The 5,711-nt window shown below is 49.5% G+C and overlaps 1 long non-coding RNA gene across 1 annotated transcript; it reads left to right on the forward strand.

Moving 5' to 3' along the window:
* The first annotated feature begins 736 nt into the window (after nucleotides 1-736).
* LOC108942240 (uncharacterized) lies at nucleotides 737-5,354 on the forward strand. The gene is made up of 3 exons (XR_001966692.2): nucleotides 737-1,644; nucleotides 2,767-2,948; nucleotides 5,290-5,354. It is a non-coding gene; the product is annotated as an uncharacterized LOC108942240 (long non-coding RNA).
* Nucleotides 5,355-5,711: the final 357 nt, after the last annotated feature.

The raw sequence follows: 5,711 nt of genomic DNA on the forward strand, positions 1-5,711 counted from the left end.
GTCCTGACAGCGGTCGATGCATCGCATGAAAGCAGATGTGACGGCGCACTTTCTGCAAATCGTACCGCGGTTCTCCTGCCTCTTTCACCTCCTGATGGAGCACGAGAAGCAGAGAGATGAATTGGACTTTTAGGTGTGCGCGCGGGCGCGTGCGAAGGCCTTAATATGAACCATCTGAAACATTTATACCGGGGGAGAGAAATTATCCAAATAAATAATAAATGTTGATCGCGTCGATGCCGAGTGTGCGCTAAGCATAAAACCAACACGATTAACAGGCCTGAATAAATTAATAACTTTGACATGCTGCTTTGTTCCGATGTGCCCCCCCATCCCCCTCCAGACACGGTACACGTGACACAGTAAAACAGCGCTCCCTGTTACACTGCGTCCTAGCGGCCAGTCTGGGAAATAGGAGTGGGGGCACCTTTCTGCTGGGGAGGGTTGGTACTTCGGGTACTTTGGCTGGTAGGTCCGAGACGAACTGACCGAGCCTGTCTGTGTCACCTCGTGTGACCCCCCCGTCTGTCTGAACAGGCAGGTTAGCCGGGTCGTCGGGTCTCGATGTTCCCCCGGAAACACGGGAGCGCTGACCCTCTTTAGCATGCAGGCTGATCAGCTCCCCCTCACGCTCCATCCGGAGTCGGGCTCCTAAAAGGCTCCTCTTTCATCTGGCCTCGTATCATCACAGCCCTTTTCCGCGCTCGGTCCCCCCCCCCCCCCCGTTGCCCAAACGCAGCCATCGTCCGTGGCCTCTCCCGTCCCGCCGCTCGTGCATTTCATTTTAAATAGGAAGCTTCTTGAAAAGAGCAAAAATAGGGCTGCTTTTCATTCAATTACATTGACGTTACAGGTACAATACAGGACCCCCCTCCAGCCAGAAAAAGAAAATCTTTTCACATGGTTCCGGTGGGGTACAGACCCCCAGCCATCACGCATAACACTCACTCACACACAAATTGCTCAGTATTGCAACCGCACTCCTGCTAAACGAAATTGAACGTCTGTGCGCTTTCCATCCTTAAATGAAATTAAAGGGGAATAATGAAAGTAGATATAAAAAACGAAGGGGACATTAAATCCACAATGACAATTAAATTAGCGAGGTTGGTGCGGCGCAGGCTTCTGCGCGTGTGGTTCTCTGGGCAGAGCTACGTGCACAGCAGGACCGTCGCACACCAGCTGCGCTCGATCGTGGCCGTCAGCGGTCTTGAGCGACCGGATCAGGGTAAAACACACCGATATGGTCAACAGCCAAACAAAACGGCCTGTCCTCGACCCAACAGAGTCGACCTCCAGCCTACTTCGTCCGTCCACAGTCCAGCACGGTTAACCTCCAACCCGCATCATCTGTCCTCATCACAACATCGGCACAGTCCAAACCATATCATGCGTCCTCACTCACACGGTCAACCTCCGGCATCTACCATCTGTCCTCAACCCAACAGAGTCAAACTCCAGCCTACATTCTCTACCCGCAGCTCAACACGGTCAACCTCCAACCTGCATCGTCTGTCCATGCTTGAACACGGTCAGCCTCCAGCATCTATCATCTGTCCTCAGCGTAGCAGACTGAACCTCCAACCCATATCATGTGTCCTCATCTCGACACTGTCAAAGTCAAGCGGACGTCCTCAGCGTAACGTAAGTATTTTCCCTAAATGACATGTACGTTTTACATGGAACACGTGCGGTCACAGGTGTCTTTCGGTCAGAAATCATAGAGTCTACCTTGCACTTTTTCATAACCTGTGCAAATACAACTGGAACAGTGTTGTACTCATGAAAATGTGGTGTAATAAATGAAATGGACTGAGCGGTTGATTGATAGCGAGGCTGAGAGGCGGACAGGGAGACCTCTGTGAGAAGAGAGATGATTCCTCTCGGCAGCACTGCGGTTGTGTGGGATGTCAGCGGAAAGCGTGGGGGCGAGAGAGAGAGAGAGAGGGGGGGGGGGCGATCAGACGCAAGGCATCATGTCGGCGAGGGTCAGAGTCACCGAGGCCCTGCTGATCGGTGTCCCTTGTCAGGATCTCGAGTGCGGGAGCTGGTCTCGAGGATCGGGGGCGAACCCTGACAAACGACCCCGCCTGCCCCTGTGTTCAGCGCTCGGGGGGTGATGGCTTCGGTAGGAGGATCGATCCCAAGCAGGAACATAGCTCCGGGCACGGCGTCTCCACGGAGCTCGGCGAATCAGTCTCCGTCGCAGACAAGTGGGTCACGAGAACCTGCATGCTTGTCTCTCGCCCTCTGTTGTTTCAGAGCTCGAAAAGAGTAATTGAAATTGTACCAAAGCGAATGCGTAAAGAGAGCTGATCGATGCGTTCGAGGGTCTGCAGGTGGCCTTAAACAACGGATGACGTTCCGTCCTGCTGATGTTTGTTTGTTTTTTTTATTTTCCAGCAGTGACTGCTGTGCAACACCAGCAGCTCTCACTCGTGTGCCACTTGCACCAAAGGGCCAACAGTTTGTTCATCGATCAGTTCGGGCTCCCGAGCGCCACGGATGGTTGTGCCGCGCAGTCGGAGCTCCCAGGGCTTGCGGCGTCCTTGACGCTCTTTTGGTTCAGTTCTCATTTTCCCAGCTGAAAGCCTGCTGGATTTGTGGTTGAGCGCCCCCAAGAGAGCCCCGCGCATCCGTTGGCGGTGTGCTGATCCATCGATCGGCCGACTTTGACTTTTTCCCCAACTGGTGTTGACGTGAGGCCCAAAAGAAAAATCACGATGGCTGCAGTTACACTGACCTCTTCCTTTCTTCCTTCCACAGCGTTGGAGAGGAGAGGTGGGAGAAATTATCCTTTGTGTCCAGCAGCTGTGGAGAGAAGGAGCTTCTCCGTGTCTCTGATTTTGTCCTCGTCCCGGCCGTGATTGAAATCGCAGAGCATAAAACGACCTTAGAATTTCCATGATGCAATCGGGGAGAAGAGAGGGAGAGAGAAGAAAATAAAAGTACGTTATTCCCATTATTAACTGCTGAAGATGGGGGGAGGTGGGTGGGGGGGACTTACTGCTGAAGGAGGGTAACTATGATAAGTGGTCAAAACGACGCAGTAGCTGCGGAGTCATTGTCTCACCATGTTTGTTTTATGAAAACCCCCTTTTTAAAACAAAACAAAATAGTGTCATCCCCTGACATTAAGTCTGCTGCTCCTCCTCCTTTCACGTTTCCCAACTTTTCTCACCTCTTCTCATCTCCTGGTCTGCACCGCGATGTCCGCCCTGGGCTCACGATGTCTGACCCGGAGTAATAACCTGATACTGCGTTCCAGCATTGCGCCGAGCAGCGGGATGAGAGCGATTGAGACGCAGTGCATTATGGGAAGTGTGTACCCACGCTCTCGCCTGATGTCTGACGCTCAACTGTGTCACGTGCGTACTTGTGTACGTGTATGTGTGTCCGCTCTTCTGCCCCATTGTGTGTTAATTTTCTAATTATTTCTATTAGTTTACACGTGGCATATGGTGTATCCTTCACTGCTCCCTCACCAGTCCGCACACAGTCACAGTCAGTTTAATTTTTAAAATTATTTCTTAGTGTTCAGTTTATATGCATATTTATTTCGCATGAATGGAATTTCCACAAATAGCTCTGTTACCTGATCCATTTAAATGTAGTAAAGATTTTAAAAATTGCAGCTATGAAATAAACCTTTAATTTCTGCAGTTATTTCTGAAAAGAAGTTAAACATAAAAATAAAATGAATCCTTAAAATAAAATTTCTTTTCCAAGTGTAGACTGGAATGGTGAGGAAACTCCAACTCCCCCCCTGCTCCCCACAACCATACACACAATGCAGGAATACTTCCCAGAACTGAATGAAAAAAATACTTCTTTGCTCCCATTTAAAATAGTAAAAGAGGGTAAAATGTTAGTGTTACACTATTTGCTAATAAACATCATTTTTGGCAATTTTTGAGCAAACTTGGCACGGACCATAAGTAATAACGAAAAGTAATTCCGTTACTTTCTTTCCGGATATTTAGCCTGCTTTTGGGTACAAATTAGGAGCAGATAACGGGGGACTTGTGTCCACCCACTTTTGACAAAACAAAGCCAAAGGATCTGTCCATAACTCATCACAATTGTTCATAGCCAAAAATCCATAGAGAATCTCGGGGAATACGAATTCGTCGTCGTTGTGATTATTGCGGCAGAGCAGCAACTTTCCACAAGTGATAAATGAACCAGAGTTGTAGAGTGAAAAGCAGCGTTCCGTAACATTCATTTTTCGAACAGCTGAAAATAAAAATAAATGGTGAATGGAGAGAAGCAACAGGAAGAGGAAAGAGCAGTTTGTGCGGCGCAGCAGCTCAACGGGCCCTTATTTCACCTTTGTTACCCGTGTCTCGCGAAGGGACTTGTCTGTCCCTGTCCCCTCCAGGTTAACTGTCCAAAGTGGGGGTAAAATGAGATTAATACACTCCTGCAGCCCCCCACCCCCCCACAGTGTGACCTTTTGTGTGGGATCGAGGAACCGCTGTTCCTTTCCGTCCTCGCTGTTGTTTCTGAACCTAATCTTTCTCTCATATGTAATATATATATATTTTAAAATTTTTTTCTTGACTCGTTGAGGCTGTGAAGGAAACCGCTTCCATCTCCAGGTTCTGGGCCGCAGCTCAGGTGTTTAATCACAAAGACACCCTCTAAATTCAGGGTTTTTTTTTCCCCCCCCAGAAGTTTAGCAGCTTGTATGTGCATGTAATTGTTTTCTTTTGTTTTACTTTATTAATAAGAGAAGAGAAAGAAACACAATCACGCAACATTATAGTTAATTTGAAGTGCAGTGTAAATGTGAGGGCGCATTAGTATTGAGCACCAGGTGGTGTAGTGGTCAGAGGTGTCTTCTTGGAGTCAAAGGACCTGGGTTCAAGTCCCTTTCCTGCTCTAGTACCTTTGATCAAGGTAATTCCCAGAGTTGGTAAAGTAAAAATTACCCTGATGTATAAAGTGGTGGGGGTGCGGTGGCGCAGTGGGTTGGACCACAGTCCTGCTCTCCGGTAGGTCTGGGGTTCGAGTCCCGCTTGGGGTGCCTTGCGACGGACTGGCGTCCCATCCTGGGTGTGTCCTCTCCCCCTCCGGCCTTACGCCCTGAGTTGCCGGGTTAGGCTCCGGTTCCCCGTGACCCCGTATGGGATAAGCGGTTCTGAAAATGTGTGTGTGTGTGTATAAAGTGGTAAATCAGTGTAAGTAGCAGTGTACAAAGCTCACACTGTAAGTTGCTTGGAATAAATAAAGACAATAATATGTGAAGTTGTGTCCAAGCTGCTCTGCTCCTTTTGTAATGTGCAGGAGCTGTACTCTCTTCTCATCGCGGGCTCTTTGTGGAGAACACACACACATCAGCGAGACGTGCAGGGCCTCCTCGACTCGGTCGCGTCATGGGCCCCGGTGCCTGCTGGGACGCTCCCTCATTACTATGTTCCTGGAAGCTGGGAAATAAAGCGCTACCGGCGCGGAGCTGTCACACACTGTGTGTGTTACACCGGCGGCGGGACCCCATAATGAGTAAGAGCTCACAGCCCATGGACACACAGACGTACGCGATATGATGGGATGACACATGGATTGTGGGGGGTTTCAGTCGACAGGCGCTTCTGTTGAACCCGTAGACAGAGCGATGAGAATGTAGGAGAGGGACACGCGATACACTTTGTACTGTGTTTGTGGTACACCGGCTCCTCAGATTACCGGTAGATTCCTGTCTGGAACTC

The sequence above is a fragment of the Scleropages formosus genome, chromosome 5, assembly GCF_900964775.1.
Source record: "Scleropages formosus chromosome 5, fSclFor1.1, whole genome shotgun sequence".
NCBI classification, from domain to species: Eukaryota; Metazoa; Chordata; class Actinopteri; order Osteoglossiformes; family Osteoglossidae; genus Scleropages; species Scleropages formosus.